This window comes from Natator depressus, chromosome 1, assembly GCF_965152275.1.
Source record: "Natator depressus isolate rNatDep1 chromosome 1, rNatDep2.hap1, whole genome shotgun sequence".
NCBI classification, from domain to species: Eukaryota; Metazoa; Chordata; order Testudines; family Cheloniidae; genus Natator; species Natator depressus.
In genome coordinates this window covers 201,500,775-201,521,852 of record NC_134234.1, presented here as the reverse complement: position 1 = coordinate 201,521,852, position 21,078 = coordinate 201,500,775, and the positions used below count along the sequence as shown (strand labels likewise).

The 21,078-nt window shown below is 47.6% G+C and overlaps 1 protein-coding gene across 3 annotated transcripts in view; it reads left to right on the top strand.

The window, feature by feature from the left end:
- Positions 1-21,078, top strand: part of B4GALT4 (beta-1,4-galactosyltransferase 4) — a 78,792-nt gene that overhangs the window by 17,094 nt on the left and 40,620 nt on the right. For 2 of the 3 annotated variants that reach the window (XM_074974352.1, XM_074974343.1), the window contains exon 2: positions 7,209-7,357. The gene's annotated coding sequence lies outside the window, so the exon portion shown is untranslated. Of the gene's footprint in view, positions 1-7,208; positions 7,358-19,227; positions 19,247-21,078 lie in introns of those variants that run through there. The other variant, XM_074974361.1, reaches the window with a different exon arrangement.

Genomic DNA, 21,078 nt, shown 5'->3' with positions numbered 1-21,078 from the left:
TCTGGGGCCTTTTTCTTAAAAGACAACCCCCTCTGTGAGCACAATTCTTCCAGGCTTTTTCTGTCAGGATCTTGATCATGGGTCACTCACTGTAACTGATTTTTAACCCTTAATCTCTCCAATATCAAAATTAAATTTTGACAAGCATGGGGTTCTGATCCAAAAACCCAATTAACCTGTGGTAATGTGTGTCCAAGCACAACTACGCCACTGTGACCGGGGTCCTAGTGGGGGCCAGCTGTGCTCACTCAGTTAGGGTGAACTGCAAAGAATGGGGCAGACAATCCTCATAAAGCTGGTGGATATTCCAATACCTAGATTTACCAAGCCAGCATAAAACAGCTTCTTTATTACCTCACTGGTTACTCAGAAGTCCAAACAACACCGTTCCCTTAAAATGATCCAGCCTCAGGCCTCCATCCAGGTACTCATATTTTCAAATATGAAAATTTCTGTAAATCTTGTTTCATCATAGAAAAGAAAAGGTTCTACCCCAATCCCAAAGGATTGGACATATTATCTCCCGGGTTATTGAATATTCCAGATCTTACCCAAATACACGCTACAGCCAATTCTTATTAACTAAACTAAAATGTATTAAAAAACAAAAGAGAGAGTATGGTTAAAAGATCAATATACATACAGACATGAGTTCAATTCATTTAGGGGCAGAGATGGTGAGCTTTGTGGTTGCAAAGAGTTCCTTTAGAATTCAGTTCATAGGTCATATTTCATATGTCCAAATCTCATATTCGGGGTTTACCAGCATAAGTGGGACTTCAGACTTGCGACTCAAACTTCCACTGACAAAGCCTAAACAGATCTGAGATGACAGAATCAGGACCCAAGGATCCTTTATACAATTTCATGTCTTTTGACAAGTTGGAATTCCTCAGGGAACAAAAGGTAATTAGGATGACTTTGAAGGAGGTCCATTAACATAAGGCCATTTGCTTGTTCCTCCACCATTCACAGTACATTTCAGAGAGAGATGAATACCATGATATCCCATGTTTACAATTCATTTAAATGATAGGAACTTCTTTTGACCTCTGAATTATCAGAATACAGCATAGACAGGGACTGTTGATTACATTGTGGACCCTTCTTATACGTATGTAAATACACAAAAACACAAACATCTCCCCATATGTCTTCTGTGGGTTATTTATTTTGCAGGATGTTTAACCCTTTCTAGCCATGCGTCACAACCACATTTTACAGATGGGAAAAACTGTAACAGACAGAATTAAGCCAACATTTTCAGAAGTAACCTCTCATTTGGAGTGCCTGGAGTTTTTGGATGCCCTAGTTGAAACACCTAAGTCCTGATTTTTTTTCAGAGATGTTGAACAACATACAGCTCCCATTGCCTTTAACTGGATCTATAGGGGCTCAACAACTCTGAAAACTACACTCAAAGCATCTCATCCTAAAACCAAGGAACCTAAAGCTCACTCTTCAAAATTTTGGTCTGACTTGTCCATGGTCACATACAGTCAGTGGCAGAGCTGAGAATAGAAGCCAGTTGTCATGACTGGGGCGTGGGCAGTCTGACCTAGTGGAGGAGTTGGGTTTGGTCAGATGCCAGGAGGTCAGTCAGAGACAGGGCAGACCAAGAGTCAGGTGTCAGGAGGCAGGCAGGGTCAGGTTACCAGGAGACTGGGGTTGGGTGTCAGGTTACTGACAGCAATCAAATAGTGAGGCCAAGGATGAACGAGGGTCGGAAGCTGGAGTCTAGGATCTATTGCTAGCAGGGTCTGAAGTAGAAGCAGGGAGGTTGCTCAGACAGCTCCCAATCATCGCTTCCTGGTTTTGTATACTGGTATCAGCCCACCCGGTGGCTATCAGGGGCTGCCAGTCAGGTCCTTTGGGGAAAGTACTTCCTGCCAAGTCTAGTTTTGTGGGATCCTCCCAAGCACACCTAGCCCAAGCCTCTAGTGGTGATGTGGAGGCATCAGTAGCCCAGAAAACTCATGGTCTGAGATTCTAGCCTTGCAGGTTCTTACACCAGGAGTCTTGCGTAAAAACACTGTAGGCTTGTCTACATGAACATTAAGGGCAGCTCTGCACTTAAAGCTGCTGTAGCGGTTTAGTGAAGATGGTAGTGCGCAGATGGGATAGGTTCTCCCATCGGCGTAGTTAATCCACCTCCATGAGAGGTGGTAACTACGTCAACGGGAGAATCTCTCCTGTTGACGTAGCACAGTCCATCCCAGGGGTTAGGTTGGTATCACTGTGCTGCTCAGGGATGTGGATTTTTCACACCCCTGAGCAATGTAGTTATATTGATGTAAGTTTGAAATGTACACCTGGCCTTAGTTTGCAGCAAGCTGGGTGTGACTTTACCCCATACTAACCAGCTCTGGCCTAACTGTCCATGAGGACACTGCTGACATGCATTAATAGTTTGTTAGGTTTGATCTAGTCCTCTTTGAAATGGGACTAAGTCAGAGCTCACTAACAAACTGTTAATGTATGTCAGCAGGATCTACACAAATTGTTAGTGCATGGCTGGCTAGTGTGAGGTAGAGTCACACCCTAGCTTGCTGCAAACTGATTGTTCATATAGACAAGTGCTATATCTCACTGAATCTGCCAGGGCTGTCGGAGTGCACTTGAAGAGAAGTATGTAGTGCAAAACTCTGTCCTTGATGACGTGCCACTGACTGACTTTGACTAACTGATACTGAGGGCATGTCTACACTGGCAGAACTACAGGGCCGGGAGTTACAGCGCTGCTCAGTGAGCATTGAAGGGAAACCACTGTTGTGTGTTCTCACTGTCAGCTGCCTGTGCAATAGCATGTTCACATTTGTGGCACTTGCAGTGGTATTCAGAGTGGTGCACTCTAGGGAGCTATCCCACAGAGCATCTCTTCCTCTTCTGCCGCTAAGAGTTGTGGGAAGGCGGAGGGGGTCGCAGAGCATCCTGGGTCCTCTCCCAGTGCCCTGTGATGAATAGCTTCGCATCCCAGCAATCCCTGGGCTTCTGTCCACATTTGGCACCATCTTTCAACGGTTTCTGTATTACGTGCCCTGCTTCTTTGGGCTGCAGGAATGAATCCCGAACTGTTGACCTACTGGCTGCTTGCCCTGACCAACATGTCATGAGTGGCAGTGGAGTTATTCCTTAAAGTACAAAGGCAAGAGAAGTGCAACATTGATCTCACCACACGTCGTAGCTACGACATGAGATTGCTAGAGGCATTCACGGAGGTGCTGACTACAGTGGAACACTGCTTTTGGGCTCAGGAAACAAGCACTGAGTGGTGGGATCATATCATGATGCACATCTTGGATGATAAACAGTGGTTGCAGAACTTTCAGATGAGGAAAGCCATGTTCATGGGACTGTGTGATGAGCTCGCCCCAACCCTGCGGCGCAAGGACACGGGAATGAGAGCTGCCCTGCTGTTCGAGAAGTGGGTGGCTATTGCCATCTGGAAGCTGGCAACTCCAGACTGCTACCGATTGGTTGCTAACTGGTTCGGAGTAGGAAAGTTGACCATTGGACTCGTGGTGACAGAAGTCTGCAGGGCCATTAATGTCATCCTGCTGTGAAAGACCGTGACTCTGGGCAACATGTGTGACATTGTGGATGGCTTTGTACAAATGGGCTTCCCTAACTACCGGGGGGGGCGGTCAATAGATGGCATGCATATTCCAATTCTGGCACCAGGCCACCTCGCCGCCAAGTACATTAATCGCAAGGGGTATTTCTCGATGGTTCTCCAGGTGCTTGTGGATCACCGTGGGCGTTTCACAGACATTAACTCAGGCTGGTCCGGAAAGGTTCATGACACACACATCTTTCAGAACATGGGCCTGTTCAGGAAGCTGGAAGCAGGGACTTTCTTCCCAGACCAGAAGATCACCGTAGGGGAAGTCGAAATGCCCGTTTTGATCCTGGGAGACCCTGCCTACCCCTTGATGCCGTGGCTTATGAAGCCATACACGGAGCAACTTGACAGCAACAAGGAGCAGTTCATCAACAGGCTGAGCAAGTGCAGAATGACTGTCGAATGTGCTTTTGGTGTTTTAAAAGCCCATTGGCGGTGCCTCTATGGGAAGCTGGACCTGGCCGATGATGATATTCCTATGCTTATAGCTGCGTGCTGTACGCTCCATAATATTTGTGAAGGGAAGGGTGAAAGCTTCACTCAGGGCTGGACCTCAGAGGCTTAGCGCCTGGAGGCTAAGTTTGAACAGCCAGAGACCGGGGGCTATTAGAGGGGAGCAGTGCAGGGTCATAAGGATCAGGGATGCCTTGAGGCAGCAATTTGAAGCTCAAAGCCACTGATATTTGTTGCTATACTCAGGAGTGCGGTGCTTGTAATGCTAGGAGGTGATTGGTGCAGACAATGCAATATGTGGGTTTAACATAATTGTACGTTGCTTTGCAGGGCTCTTTTTGCTTTCACTTAGTAGAATAAAGATTGCTTTCAAACCAGCAATTCTTTTATTAAAAAACAACAATCAGAGGAGAGAGTCAAACTGAAAAAAAACATTAGCAGTGAGGGGGATGGGGGAAGGGAAGGTCCCAGGAGGAGGAGGGGTCCTGGGATGGCTAAAGATTTGTGTTTTTCCAGGGATCATATTCAACCTTCTCCTTTGGAGTACAATGCAGTGGGTACTATGCTTCAGCAGGGCCAAAATACAGAGGGATGGGTGTTGTGGGTAGTGGGATTCCGCAGTGTTGGACTGTGAGGGGGGAGAAGTGGAATGCCATGGGTATAGACTGGAACCAGGTGATTGATAAGAGGGTGTCTGGAGGGAGCATGAGAAAGAGTTTTGCGACAGCGGCTGCAGGGGAGGGCAGGCACAGATCTGCTCGGTTTGAAGAGCAAGTATCTCCTGGAGCGTGTCTGCTTGGCACTCCATAACCTTTAAGAGCTGCTCGGTGGCTTCATTCCGGCATGCCGCGTTCTCCTTTTGGTCCCTCTTCTCGCTGTCCTACCACTCCTTCAATTCCTGTTTCTTGGCAGTGAAGTGCATCATAACATCATGCAGAAAGTCCTCCTTAGTTCTTCGTGGCCGCTTTCTAATTCTGCGCAGCCGTTCAGCCGCCAATAGCAAAAAGGGAGGCTGGGCTCCCAAGGTCATCTCTGTGAAGTTTAAACGCAATATTTTGCAGAAGCAGTATTGTTTGCAACACAGAACACTGATTCAGTGATTTAAAACACCGCCAGTACTCTCACACCTGTCACTAACTTGCTGACCTCAGGCAAGCACACATGAGCCACAAGACCCCAAAATGGTGAGTAGCCACAGGGGCAGGGTAAATCACTTTTCCCAGACCCTGCTGAACACTGGGCATGTGGCTCTTGGGGAGAGCCAGCACTGTAGGGGGGGCCTCATAATCATTCCTATCCCCATGCTTTCCACATGATGTGATCATTATGGAAGATATCTCACTGCTGAGGGTGAGCAGGGACTCAAGAGAGGGTCTTCTCCAAGCCTGCGGCTTTTGCCCTGGCTCCTATGCAGCTCACCTGTGTGCAGCAATGGTCTTCTCTGCCCTCCCCCCAGTCCTGTGATGGCACAGTGGCATGGGAAAGTTACCATTAATGGGGCAAGAAACAAAGCAGCTCTGCCCAGTATCTCCACAAGAGTTTCCTGGAGCTCTCTGAGGGAGATTCCTGTGAAGTGAGGGAGTCTATCAACAGCCTGTTCTGCCGCTCAGACTAGGCATGCGGTGGGAGACAAGCCTGCTTCCTGCAACCCTCCTTCCCCCCACCAACTCACTTCAGCGATTCCCAAAATCAAATCCACTTACCAGGGGCCTTTTCTCCTGTTTGCGCTTCACCAACATCCGACAGCAGTGACTGGCTAGCCTCCTCCGGGGTAGAAAAGTGCTGGCTGTATGCATCTCTGATCTCCGAGTCATCCTCTGAGTCCCCCACTCCACATCCTCCTCCAAGATTTCCTCCTCCTGGCTCAGTCCACTTTCAACTGGCACGTGAGCCACCGAAGTATTCACAGTGGTCTTCGCAGTGGAGGTGGGGTTGCCACAGAGTATCAAGTCCAGCTCTTTGTAGAATCGGCAGCTCGCGGGCGCAGCACCGGAGCAGCAGTTTGCCTCCCGCGCCTTGTGGTAGGCGTTCCGCAGCTCCTTCACTTTGACCCTGCACTGCAGTATGTCCCGGTGATGGCCCCTTTCTGTCAGGCATCGTGAAATCTGTCCGTAGGTCTCACAGCTCCTATGGCTGGAGCGCAGCTGGGACTGGACAGCCTCCTCTCCCCAAATGCTGATGAGGTAGAGCAGCTCAGCATTGCTCCAAGTGAAGGATCGCCTGCTGCATGGAGCAGACGTGGCCACCTGGAAAGATGTGCTTAGACCGCTGCATGGGTCACCGAGCAAACAGGAAGGGGACTTTCAACATTCCCAAGGAATTTACAGGATGGGGCTGATGGTTGGTCACCTGAGGGCAGGGCAGTAGAGTTTAAACTGATGACCAGAGAGGTGAGAACAGTCCTTGTGGGATACCTCCCAGAGGCCAATTGCAGCACTGTAATCGACCACGGTGTCTACACTGGCACTGCGGTGCTGTAGCCCTGGCGCAGAAATTTGTACTCCTCTCATTGGGGTGGGTTTTTTTAGAGCGCTACAACTGTGCAGTTTCTGTGCACTAAGTGGCTTGGCAGTGTGTACATCTCGGGAGTTGGTGTGTACACCTCAGAAAGCTGCTTTACTGCGCAGAAACTTGCCAGTATAGACAGGGCCTGAGATACGTGTAAGAAGTGCATGTCTTCGGACACAGTGACAGTATGATGGAGAGGTCTGTGGGTGTTCCTGGGGAGGATGGCTTGGAAGATGGTGCTAGACAGATTAACCTAGATAAGGATGATAGAAGCTGCACTTGAAGAATCTCTATAAGGACAGAGGCTATGGGGGCTCAGGTGAAAATCTTTTTTGTGTTTATGAGGCTCTTAATCTTTCATAATACAGACTTACTGTTATTATTGTTCATTATTCGTATTGTGGTAGCGCCTTTGGCATGTTGCCCTCCTGGATCTATCTGAACGCCTCCAGGATAGACTGCTGTGTGCTTTGGAAGATAGAGAGAAGCTCTCCGCACACTCAGAAAGGGGTGGGGGGGGGCATGGAGGAGGAGGAGCATGTAGGAAGGGACGAGGGAGTGGCTTGTGGGGTGGAAAAAACCGGAAAGTGTTGACTTAATTTTTTTTTTCCGATGCTCCCTGCAGTGTTGAGCTGACTCTTTCCTGGCATGTACGAGGCAATAAAGGCGTCTTTGTGGTGTGGGGTTTCATGGCTGAGAAGTGCCTGCCATTCACACAGGAATCTCCATAACACAGCACAGAGTGACTCCTCTACAGGAAAGAGAGCAGCAGCAGTAAGTAGATCTAATGTGCTTGCTTCCTCTTGGTTTGAAAAGATAAAAGGAGGGGGTGTTGGTTTGGCGGGGGTTGGTGGAAGCTTAATAGCCAGTGAATTCAGTCCCTTTCTGGGTGCAGACTGAAAAGTTGGTTGAAAAGATTTTCTTTCGGAAAAGGTGGAGAGGAAATTTTAAGCTTAGTGTGTAAGGAACTGTCCTAAAGCGGTGACACGAATTAGAGTTAGCTTAATGGCAAACTAAAACATGTATTGACCTGAAAAAACCTGTGAGAAGGGGCTGGAATAAGCATTTACAGAACTCAGAAGCTTGGACTGTCCTGCATGATAAGCAGATACCATAAGTTAGTATTTCTACTGAGTTGCCTGTAAAGAGATCACCTCCTTCTTGGAAGGTGTGGGCCGGAATGTCATTTTGCTAGTCTGTGCTGCCCTCGGCAATAACCTTATTTCTACTTTCGGGATTCAGTTTGAGTACAGATGTTGAATCGTAAACTGCAGAATTCTGATCTGATAAACACTGTCCCAAGAACTCTTTTATACTTTGGTCCCTGCTACAGCATGTGTGGACCAAATGTGTTTTTCAGTATAGGTTGAATTTTATCCCGTCTTCTGCAGGTATGGAAGGTCCTCTTTTAGTGGAACTGGTGTATTTCCACTGAGCAGGGGGTATTTGGCGTCCCCTGTACAGCATGGAGCCCATTTTCATGGAGCTGTCAGCATGCTGTCATGCAAGACATGAAGAAGGCAGTGATTGGAAGGTTGGGGCTAGATTGTGCAGAAAAGGTCAGGATCAGAGAATTTGCCACAATGTGGTTCCCCTAATTGCTCTGCTGCTGCTCCCCATCCAGATTGCTATGTGGGATTCTTCCCCCTCTCCAGTGCTTAGCTGAATTACTTGGGCTGGAAAATGGGGAGAGATCTTTTCTCTGCAGGAGACCCTTGTGGATACACTAACTCAGTGTGTGAGTATGCAAATGTCACTGGTATGTGTTATACCTGGAGGATGGGCAAATTAATTTGTTCTTTTTGGCAGGGTTGGCTGCAGTTCTATATAGAGATGTGGTTTGCAATACATATCCTGGTATTTGTCTGTCTTGAAAAGGAGTGTCTGATGCACATAGTTCTCAGAAATTTGATAGTACTGTTCGTAAAGCCATTGACTTTGGTGTTCTGGCTAAATTCAAATTTGGATAATTATGTTTTACCTCCTTGTATTTTCCCATGGAGATTCAGTTGCATATAATGGTGTTCTTTGTTTCCTGTCCTAAACTGCAGTATGTTTTTGCTGTGCACTAGTAAACGTTCTACCACAGTTATGATTACACTTCATCGGCAGGGGGAAGTGATTCCTTTTCATATAGTTTGTGAAGTTATTGTACAAAATGAATAAAATGTTAAGGCTCTGCATGTTTCTCAATTATCTCTGCCCACCATATGCAGGTTTATCTATTGTGAGAGGAGTTTATCTAACTGCAAAGTCAACAGTTATATCTTGATATCCATATTTATGAGAAATAATTGGCCTGCATTAAAATACATAGATGCTGGCAGAACCACATTTGCAGGGCCTTGGAGGTACAAGTTCTTGCTGTAAAGTTTATATGATAGTACGCTAGCTGACCAGGGCTGGATTAACCTTTTGTGGGCCCTGGTGTCAAACATATTTGTGGGCCCCCTTGTAGTCATTGTGGGCTCCAAGTGTGGGCCTGGTGGGCGGTGCCATAGTATACCTGGTACTGAATCTCAGAGATATATTTCATTTTGATCACTCACACCTCTTCATGACTGTATGCATTGCCATACACAGTTCCCTCAGCCCCCAGTTTTTCACATTGAGCTGTACACCCATGTGGGTTTACCAGTGTCCACAGTGAGTAGAACTTTCATAGTGATCAGGGGAAACTTCCCACATATTTATCTCCTTCCTCATTCAGACCTTCTATAGCCATGTCTCCAGTACCACCCTATGTCACCAGTCACCGTATGTGGTTCTGGTCTCAGCTCAATAAAGTTCCACAGCCAGCAGATACCTGATCAATTCTGACAAATGCCTCCCTCAGCACCCATCCTGCCACATACATACATATAACATAACTATATAAAACTATATATTTATAAATAAAAATTTTATATGTATATATGAATAAACACATCTCATTACATTTCCTATACATTGCATTACACATTTTTGGATTGGCTTGGTTACTTTGCAGGAACCAATCATTGTCCACGCTTGACTTACTCTTTACCTCATCGCTACATTCCTAACTTATCTTGTTTATAGTAAATGGTTCTTTGGGTGTTCTCCCTCTTATCTTAGCTGGCTCAGTCATTCTGTCTTTTTAGCCTACAATATAAGGTGAGTGGGGAAACTGAGTCATGCACAGTCTTTCATTAAAATAAAGAGTTCCCCAGTTCTCCAGTCTGGACTAGTAAATGTGGAAGAAATGCAAAAGAAAATTATTTCTACACAAGTATGTTGGGGTTCCCTCCGAGGCCTCTTTCAGCTCAGCTTCCCAAGAACTCTGTCCGACTCCAGACTTCATCACTCAAGTATCTTTATTTGGCATATCCCAGTGCTACGCTGACTGAGTTAGTCAGATTGAAATCGCGAGTGGGGTAGAAGCACGGTACATCAGAGCTCCAAACTTACTCAGAAACTCCCTCCTTTTGTTTATTTTTATTATATATATATATTGTTGAAATAAACTCAGACTTGCTAAGGTGATCGGTGAGTTACAGGATGAATTGAAGCCTAAATCCCCAGTCTAGAGGGAGAGGGTATGCGTGTTCCCACCCTGAAAAAGGTGACAGCTTGAGGCATGAGACATGAGTGGGGGTACCCACAAGGAGGCCATGAAGGTGTCAGAGGTGTCATTACTGTGAAACTGACACATGCACATTTCAGGTGTGGGTAGCTATTTTACCTTGTTTAAAGGAATACACTCTCTGAAGTGAAATCTGCTGTTAATGAAACCAAGCCTATAGATGACTGTAGTAAATTGGTCTTGGTCAAATGCCTTTAAACAGAGTAAATTTCCAGTATGTTAAGAGCTATATAAAGATAACTATTTTATTTAATTTACCATCCCAAGGTTTCCTAGAGCTCTTTGCAAATAACATTATATACAGTGATAACTCACCCACCAACTAAGGGAAACTATCTCTGGGGAGAAATGTATCAGTTGTTTAATGATGCATAGCAACACAGTGGTTTATGAAAGATAGTGAAGACGAATATTTTATCTAGTAGAAGCTAGAGGGAGAATTTAGGTAGGCAAAATGTAAATATGTGAGCTGAAATTTGGCTAGAATACCAGGGTTAAGAATACCGTCTTCTACGTGAAGGGGATTTTTGATGACCACAATTGGGAGTCAGGACATCATATGAAGTTTTACTTCAGTGAGTAGTACAGTAGAAATGACACTAGAGGAATAGAAAGATCAGATAAGGAAAAACGTATTAAATGACAACTGAATGGGACTTGAAATTTTGGTGGAACGTACTGATGTTTCGGCAAGCAACATTAAAGAACAAACCCTCAAAAAGAACAGGAGTACTTGTGGCACCTGAGAGACTAACACATTTATTAGCGCATAAGCTTTCGTGGGCTACAGCCCACTTCATCGCATGCATAGAATGGAACGTATAGTAAAAAGAAATATATATACATACAGATAAGTTGGAAGTTGCCATACAAACTGTGAGAGGCTAATTAGTTAAGATGAGCTATTATCAGCAGGAGAAAAAAACTTTTGTAGTGATAATCAAGATGGCCCATTTAGACAGTTGACAAGAAGGTGTGAGGATACTTAACTGTAGGGAAATAGATTCAGTATGTGTTATGACCCAGCCACTCCCAGTCTCTATTCAAACCCAAGTTAATGGTATCTAGTTTGCATATTAATTCAAGCTCAGCAGTGTCTCATTGGAGTCTGTTTTTGAAGCTTTTCTGTTGCAAAATTGCCACCCTTAAATCTTTTACTGAGTGGCCAGAGAGGTTGAGGTGTTCTCCTACTGGTTTTTGAATGTTACCATTCCTCATGTCAGATTTGTGTCCATTTATTCTTTTGCGTAGAGACTGTCTGGTTTGGCCAATGTACATGGCAGAGGGGCATTGCTGGCACATGATGGCATATATCACATTGGTAGATGTGCAGGTGAATGAGCCCCTGATGGCGTGACTTATGTGATTAGGTCCTATGATGGTGTCACTTGAATAAATATTTGGACAGAGTTGGCATCGGGCTTTGTTGCAAGGATAGGTTCCTGGGTTAGTGGTTTTTGTTGTGTGGTGTGTGGTTGCTGGAGAGTATTTGCTTCAGGTTGGGGGGCTATCTGTAAGTGAGGACTGGTCTGTCTCCGAAGAGCTGTCAGTTTGTATGGCAACTTCCAACTTATCTGTATGTATATATATTTCTTCTTACTATATGTTCCATTCTATGCATCCGATGAAGTGGGCTGTAGCCCACGAAAGCTTATGCTCTAATAAATTTGTTAGTCTCTAAGGTGCCACAAGTACTCCTGTTCTTTTTGCGGATACAGACTAACACGGCCGCTACTCTGAAACAAATGCTACCCTATTAACTTAGTTTCAAACTCAACAGTGAGCAGTCATTTGACTCAAGTTATATCAATTATAATATTTTGCCCTTGCCTTCTGTTACTCTCCTGAATATTTATTGGTGTGGCATGTCTGCTGGTGAGATTAAGCAAAATGTGGGAAAGTGACTTTTCAGAGCTGAAGTGAAATAGTGAAAATCTCAGCATTTTGTTTCCTCCTTGTTTTCCCTTATCTTTTTCCATTTCTTCCTTGTCTTCTTTCCATCCCTTTTCCTTTTCTTGTTTTTTTTCTTTTCATCTGCTGTTGCCTCCCTCTCTTTGGCCTCTTCGTGACTGAGCTTTTCCCTTCCTTTAGCAATTGCTCCTTCACCACTTCTTCTTCTTCTTCATCTTTTCTTCTCCTCATTCTATTGCCTCTTCACTTCTTAGTAGTTTTCTCTGTTCCCCTGGGTTGCTGCATGCATTCTCTCTGCCTTCACTACCTGTCCTGATATGCTCTGAGTGCTCTTTCAGCTCATACGTAAAGGAGCAGGAGAAATGGAGAAATAGAGAGTGGGTTGAGTACTGGTGGCTGCAACTGTGTTAGCATTAACAAATCTCCATACCAATGTTCAGGTCCCTCTGGTAGCTCATTATGACCACATGGAGACCACATTATTGAGTTTGTTTTGGTGTTCATTGAACCAATGTACTGAGAAGTGCATTAGGCTTCCAGCATTTTAGAATGTAATAATGAAAGCCAAAGAATTGATAGACCATCCATTATGCATGCACTGAATGCCCTTGGGTAGAGATACCCATCAGCGAGGAGCAAGGTGAGGTTTTGGGCAATCTCCAGAGAACCCCAGAGGAAGTGGTCAGAAGGGGTTGGTTGGGATCTGTATACCAGGAGTGGAAGCATGAGGAATCTTGAGTGCTACTAATACAATTGTAAACCTAATCTCAGAGTGTTGGCAGCCATGGAAAGTCATGAGAACATCATGACTAACAGAAAAGTCAACCTGGCAGTGACCCTAGCCTGGTCAGTCACCCTAGCAGTACATGAGGAGGAGAGGAGTGATGGCCAAGCTGCTGCAGGACTGCTTTGGAGTCCTGTAGCCACTGCAGCCCACCTCCAGTCTGGGGTGTGAAGAGAGCAACTGGGAGAGACCTGATGCCCCTCTCACATCCTGAGCCCCATCCCATCACATGGGACACCTGTTCCCCTACCTGACACTACTCCACAGATCAGCTAACAGACCTCCAGCCATCAGGGAGACCCACTGCTAGAAGAGATTCACTTTCACTTGATCACCCACTCCACAGCCACATGCCAAAGGCTGACCTGCCTATCATTGTCATTGCTCATGTGAGGAACAGCTCTGTAACGATGCTGGCTTTGGTGGGACCCAACTGTTGCGGTCCAAATACAAGACAGAACAAGGCTTTAAGCAAGCAAGCAGGCTGCTCTGCCTTGTCAGCTTTCCACCCTCTCTTTCATTCTTTTTCTCCTCCTGTGCATTACATACTCCAACAGATAAAAGGAATACACTGGCATTGTTTAATATTCTTACTTACCAATTTCTATCTACCGCATTCCTTGCTCTCGGGCCTTGAGCCCAGTCCTGGGAGGCTTCCCATGGTTCATGTCATCTGGGTGAGTTTCCAAGGTTCATGCCCTTGAGAGGAGCCGTGTGTGCACTGCTCCTACACAACACTCAGGGTGTGCCCTGAATGTTGCCAAGTGCATGAACCCTGCATGAATCCTTCACCCAACTGAGAGTACCAATTCAGGACAAATTGCTTAAAGCAGGGCAGTTACAGCCCAAGGCAGGTTACACCAAGGCAAACCAAACCAGCCAAAGAGAGAAGACTTCGGTTTTACCCCGCTGGCTAACCGTAAGTCACACAAGCAATTTCCTTAGACACTCCAGTTTCCCACTATCACCACCAGTGCCACTCGTTATGGGGACAAATGGTTATGAAAACCAATACCCCAGTAAAAGAAAAAAGGTTCTCCCGACCCCAAAGGACCAAGCCCCAGACCCAGGTCAATATACAAGTTAGATCTTACCCACAAATCACACTGTTGCCAATCCTTTAGAATCTAGAATCTAAAGGTTTATTCATAAAAGGAAAAAGATACAGATGAGAGCTAGAATTGGTTAAATGGAATCAGTTACATACAGTAATGGCAAAGTTCTTGCTTCAGGCTTGTAGCAGTGATGGAATAAACTGCAGGTTCAAATTAAGACTCTGGAGTACATCCACAGCTGTACACAGTACATCCACTCATTCAGTCCTTTGTTCAGAGCTTCAGTTTGTAGCAAAGTTCCTCCAGAGGTCAGAAGCAGGATTGAAGACAAGATAGAGGAGTTTTCAGGGCCTTTTATATCCTCTGCCCTGTGGAAGATCACAGCAGCAAGATCACTGTCAGTCAAGTGTTTCTTGATTGGGCACTTACTGAGGCCTTGGCTACACTTGCGAGTTACAGCGCAATAAAGCCTCCCAGAGTGCTGTACCTCACTCCCCGTCCACACTGGCAAGGCTTGTACGGCGCTGTGTCTCCGCGGCTACAGCGCTGCTGGTCCTCCACCTCCCCCAGAATAATACAGTTTGTTGCGCCACCGCTGGTGTGCTGCGGTGCCAGTGTGGCCGCCCAATGCGCTCTGATTGGCCTCCAGAAGTATTAGGAAGTATCCCACAATGCCTGTTCTAGCCACTCTGGTCATCAATTCGAACTCTACTGCCCTGGCCTCAGGTGACCAACCATCAGACCCGCCCTTTAAATTCTCTGGGAATTTTGAAAATCACCTTCCTGTTTGCTCAGCCAGGTGTGGAGTGCTGTCAGCGAATCTTTCCAGGTGACCTTGCCACCACGCGCCAGGCGAGCCCCAGTACGGAGCAATGGAGAGTTGTTGGACCTCATCAGTGTTTGTGGGGAGGAAGCTGTCCAGTCCCAGCTGCGCTCCAGCCGTAGGAATTCCGATACCTTTGGGCAGCTATCAAGGGGCATGAGGGAAAGGGGCCATGACTGGGACGCACTGCAGTGCAGTATTAAAGTGAAGGAGCTGCGGAGTGCCTACTGCAAAGCCCGCGAGGCAAACGGCCGCTCGGGTGCTGCCAATTCTACAAAGAGCTGGATGTGACACTTGTGGGCAACCCCACATCCACTCCAAGCACCACCATGGACACTTCAGTGCGGGAGGAGGAGGAGGAGGAAAGTGAGAGTGAGGGTGCTGGGGCAGAGGCAGACACCCTGGAATCCCCGGAGGTATGCAGCCAGAATCTGTTCTCAAGCCAGGAGGAAGGTAGCCAGTCGCAGCAGCTGGTACTTCGTGGAGGACAAACAGAAGAGCAGGTTCCCGGTAAGCGGCTTTTTTTTCGGGAAGGAATTTTTTCGGTGCGGGCTCTTTGGGCGAGGAGGGTTAGGGCTGCATGCATGCCTAGATGTGGAATAGCACATTGATGTGGTCTCTCACATCACAGTAATCGACCTCGGTAATCTCTTAGAAGGTCTCATCCAGAACGTGGGCAGTGCGCTTCCGCAGGTTTATTCGGAAAGTCACCGTGGTCCTTGTCCCAGTTAGGCTAACGTGTCCGCGCCACTGTGCCATGAGGGGCGGGGGGACCATTGCTGCACACAGGCAAGCTGCATATGGGCCAGGGCGGAAGCCGCATTGCAGTAGAAGACCCTCCCTTTCTTCCCAGGTCACCCTCAGCAGCGAGATATCTTCCAGGACGGACTCCTGTGGAAAATGTGGGGACAGTGTTCAGTATAGGGGCCCCCTGCAGCTGTTGGCTCTCCCCAAGGCACAGAAACCCAGAGGACAGTACAGCCGTGAAACAATCAGTCCCCCTTGACCCTGTGCTTACTCACCATTTTGGGGCTCCCGTGGGTTATGTGCGCTCTCTTTGGGATGGGAAAATTATGCTATTGTGTAAACTGTGCTTGCCCTCTTTAAGTTCAGGGGAATCATTACTCTGTCTGGTGTGAACAATGCTGCCTCTGTTAAGTGTTGCATTTTGCCTTTACAGATGCAACCTTGAGATCTCAGCCATCTGTGTTATCACCGGCCGAGAGACTGCAAAGACTCAGGAAGAGGCCACGTAGAAGCAAAGAAGACATGCTGCAAGAAGTGATGCAGCAATCTCTTAAAGAGAATCAAAAAGCGCAGGAGTGGAGGGAGAGCGAAAGCAGGATCCGCTAGGAAAACGCAGTGCACTGGCGGCAAAGCACGGAGTTCCGGCAGCAAAGTACAGTTCGGCTGATAAGCATCATGGAGCGCCAAGCGGACTTGATCCAGGCGCTCGTAGCAATGTAGGCGGAGCACTACTGTGCCCGCACCCACCCCACAGCCATTGTCTCAAAACTCTTTCCCTTGTGCCCCCATGTCACCTCCAACCCACTTTCCCCAGCATCCAGGTTCTTATTGCCAGCAGCTGCCTCCAACACCTGTAGTTTCACCACCCAGCCCTGAAAACTATGACCTTTACCCACCGCACTGAACCCCCATCTTGAATTATAGCCATCCTGAAGTGCAGCACTCATTGCACAGCACTCCAGACAGGAAGGCTGAGTATGATAACAGGACATACCCAAATCTGTGATTGTACCGTTCCCCACCCCACCCTCTTGCTCTTTCTGTTTCCCAAGCAGTTGTGTTTCTTTTCAATAAAAGGATTTTTTGGCTTTGAAAACATTCTTTATTATTGCATAAAGGAAAAGATACCTTAGCCCAGCAAAGAAACAGGCACTGCAAGTCAGCATAGCAAACACAGATTCCTACTAACATTGGAACGACTGCAATTCATTCCCATGCAGGGCATCAGACATTATTGGTGGCTTTCAGTCTCAAATTGCTCCCTCAAGGCATCCCTAATCCTTGCAGCCCCACGCCGGGCCCCTCTAATAGCCCTGCTCTCTGGCTGTGCAAATTCAGCCTCCAGGTGTTGAACCTCTGAGTTCCATGCCTGAGTGAATCTTTCACCCATCCCTTCACAAATGTTATGGAGGGTACAGCACGCGGATATAACCGCAGGGATGCTGTGTTCAGCCAAGTCCAGCTTCCCATACAGAGATCGCCAGCGGCCCTTTAAACGGCCAAATGCACACTCCACAGTCATTCAGCACTGACTCAGCCTGTAGTTGAACCGTTCCTTGCTGCTGTCAAGGCTCCCTGTGTAGAGTTTCATGAGCCAAGGCATTAAAGGGTAAGCGGGGTCTCCAAGGATCACAATGGGCATTTCGACTTCCCCTATGGTGATCTTCTGCTCTGGGAAAAAAGTCCCCGCCTGCAGCTTCCTGAACAGGGCAGTGTTCCAAAAGATGCATGCATTATGCACCTTTCCGGGCCAGCTTGTGTTAATGTCAATGAAAACCCACGGTGATCCACAAGCGCCTGGAGAACCATAGAGAAATACCCCTTCCGATTAACGTACTCGGAGGTTAGGTGGGCTGATACCAGAAATGGAACATGCGTGCCATCTATTGCCCCTCCACAGTTAGGGAAACCCATTTGTGCAAAGCCATCCACAATATCCTGCACGTTACCCAGAGTCACGGTTCTTCTGAGCAGGATGTGATTAATGGCTCTGGAAACTTGCATCAACATGAGTCCAACGGTCGACTTTCCCACTCCAAACTGGTTAGCGACCGATCGGTAGCTGTCTGGAGTTGCCGGCTTCCAGATGGCAATAGCCACCTGCTTCTCCACCGTCAGGGCAACTCTCAATCTCGTGTCCTTGGGCCGCAGGGTGGGGGCGAGCTCCTCACACAGTCCCACTAAAGTGGCTTTTCTCATCTGAAAGTTCTGCAGCCACTGCTTGTCATCCCAGACTTGCATGATGATGTGATCCCACCACTCAGTGCTTCTTTCCCGAGCCCAAAAGCGGCATTCCATGGTGCTGAGCATGTCTGTGAATGCCACAACCAATCTCGTGTCGTACGCATTACGCGACTCGATAGCATCGTTGGACTCCTCATTGTCACTTTGGATCTTAAGGAATAGCTCGACTGCCAAATGTGATGTGCTGGTGAGACTCGTCAGCATACTCCTCAGCAGTTCGGGCTCCATTTCCCACAGACTGAAACGGAACACAAATCGTGCTGCGCAGAAACCGTTGAAAGATGGCTCCAAATGTGGATGGAAACACAGGGATTGCTGGTATGCGAAGCGATGCATCATGGGGCGTTGGGACAGGACCCAGAATGCCCCGCACCCCACGCCCCGTTCCCACAAGCCACAGCGCCAGAATGGGAAGAGGTGCTCTGTGGGATACCTGCCCATAATGCACCGCTCCCAACGCCGCTGCTAGTGCTGCAAATGTGGCCACGACAGTGTGCTGGCAGCTGCCAATGTGGACAGACTGCAGCTCTTTTCCTACTCAGCTATATGAAGGCGGGTTTAACTCACAGCGCTGTACATCTGCAAGTGTAGCCAAGGCCTGAGAATAGTTCTTTTTTAAGAAGCTGACCAAATGTTTCACTGGGGGTATTTAGAATCAAAGCACATTGATATTCACATACATAGCCAATATTTATAACTGCAACTACAGAAATGATACACCCATACAGATAGCATAATCATAATCAGCAAATCATAACCTTTCCATTGACACCTTACATGACAACCTTTGTACAATATTTGTTGCAAATATATAACAGTATATGGTTACAGGTTATGTCAGTAACGTCACAAGCTCCAAATTGGGTAGCCACTTAGCAAAGCCTCCATGAGGTGCTGGAAAGGTAGCAGCATGGTGGATCAAGAGGTACCAGGCTCAGCCCAGACCTAATCCATATAGCATGTAAAATACCAGTGGCTGCTGGCAGCCCATTTACACTCGGTTCTTCAGCTGTTGCTAACACCAGTGAAGCTGAACTTGTATTTATCAATAATGGGAAATGTTTTCAAAATTCCCTTAGTGTAGATAAAGGTTATAGAATTTTACAGGCTTGACAAGCCTGTATGTTTCTAATTTAAAAGCAAGCAGGCAACCCCTCTGCCTCACCAAAAGGCTCACTTTTCAGGCTGCTTTTATCCATCACAAAGATGCCAAAAAAGGAAAAAGCCCAATTGTTTCCCCCTTTGCAGGTCTTCTTTAAATGTTGTGAAGCTGGTGCTTCCTCGATTCAAAAACAGTACTGTACATCAATGCCACTTGGTTGTGAGAATGAAGAGTCCTGAGCTGATTGAAATGAACTTCGGAGACAGAATTCAGTGGTCGCCTAGCAGGAAGCCTATGAATCCCAGTCTTAGAAAAGGCAGACGCTGAACTGTTTACCAGCAGGAAGCTCAAGGTGGCTCTACTTACATATTGTTCACTTGGCACACGCTTCAGGTGACTATGAAGTGAGCGGGAAGTGTTCCCGGTCTTTGATTATCATAACATTTCACCTGTCTGATTTTATTCCGAACCAGTGAGTGTGTCAAGATTTACAGGCTCAGGAGATGGTCTGGTAATTCTGTGGCAGAAGGAAGGTGCTCTTGCCAACAGGTCTGACATTGCAAATATATGGGTGCAGGTAATACTTCATGCTCTAAACAATGCAATGGCACCTTCACCACAGAACCGTCTGTAGGGTCACCACCTTGGACACCAGTTAAACAGAGCCACAGCACATAATGGCTGCAGAGCTACAGTAGAACATAGCCAGAGTGGGACTGGGAGCCAAAGAATGGAGTGCGAGAGCAGCTGGACTCTTGGGTCTCACAGGACTCCCAAAGGGCATGCAAGCAGTGTTATTTCATAAACCAGTGTTGGAGGAATGTCAGTGACTTTCCCATCTGCTGTAACTGTGGCCCTTTCATCACTCAGTCAGTGGCCACTGGTACTCCATGTATCTTTGTAACCCTTCTGCCAGGCCAAGTTGATAGCAGCAAGGGCCGGGTTCAGTACACAGGGGTTCCCTCTCATCAAAGCAAATACAAAACTGGCTCGAGCCCCCACCCAGTGACCTGGGAAAATCTTACACACCCCCTGGGCGCCTCGAAGAGGCAATACTTCCCCTCTCGCAAGCACGGAGTCTCGGTGTAGTAGAGAATCTTTAATTACATGAGGTAAACGACATCAGCATTAAATTGGGAAAACACCACAACTAGTGTTCATTAACCAAACCATGAGCAAAGACCCACCCCAGAAAATTGGGCCACATCCTTTCCCTCGGGTTCTTGAGTCCCAGAACCCCAAATGTCTCTTGAGTCCAGCAATCCTCAAATCACCCAAACTCCAAAAAGTCCAGCCCCAGAGTTCAAAAGTTCATCTGCAGAGTGTTACTCCCCAGTCTGGCTAAATGTGCCTGTGTGTGGGGGAAAGAGGTAAGGGGTACCTTACGTGTCCTGAAGCTGACTGCCCCACAGGGCTCTGCTCTGCTACGCTGTCTCACGAACGGCTCCGCTCCACCACGACCGGCTCCACTCTGCACAGCTCGCCGTCTCACGAACAGCTCTGCTCAGCTTGCCGTCTCGCGACCGGCTCCGCTCCACCACGACCGGCTCCGCTCCACCACGACCGGCTCCGCTCTGCACAGCTCGCCGTCTCACGAACAGCTCTGCTCAGCTCGCTGTCTCACGAACGGCTCCGCTCCACCACGACCGGCTCCGCTCGGCACAGCTCGCTGTCTCACGAACAGCTCGGCTCAGCTCGCCGTCTCACGAACACACCGCTGTCTCACGAACAGCTCGGCTCAGCTCGCCGTCTCACGAACACACCGCTGTCTCACGAACGGCTCCGCTCAGCTCGCCGTCTCACGAACGGCTCCGCTCCACCACGACCGGCTCCGCTCGGCACAGCTCGCCATCTCACGAACAGCTCTGCTCAGCTCGCCGTCTCGCGAACACACCGCTGTCTCACGAACGGCTCCACTCTGCACAGCTCGCCGTCCCACGAACAGCTCTGCTCAGCTAGCCGTCTCGCGAACGGCTCCGCTCTGCACAGCTCGCCGTCTCACGAACAGCACCACTGCACTCTAGATCTTCCGGCTCCCCACTACTTGACACAGTGCTCAGTGATTTCAGCTCTTAGTGATTTCAGCTCTCAGTGATTTCAGCTCATAGTAGTGGGGGCCTTAGTGCTGGTGCACCATAAGGCCAAAGTGAATGCAGCACAGTACCTGTAGCAAGACTCTTAATAGACCCAAAATTAGCTCTGACATTCCACAGTGGAGAGAGACA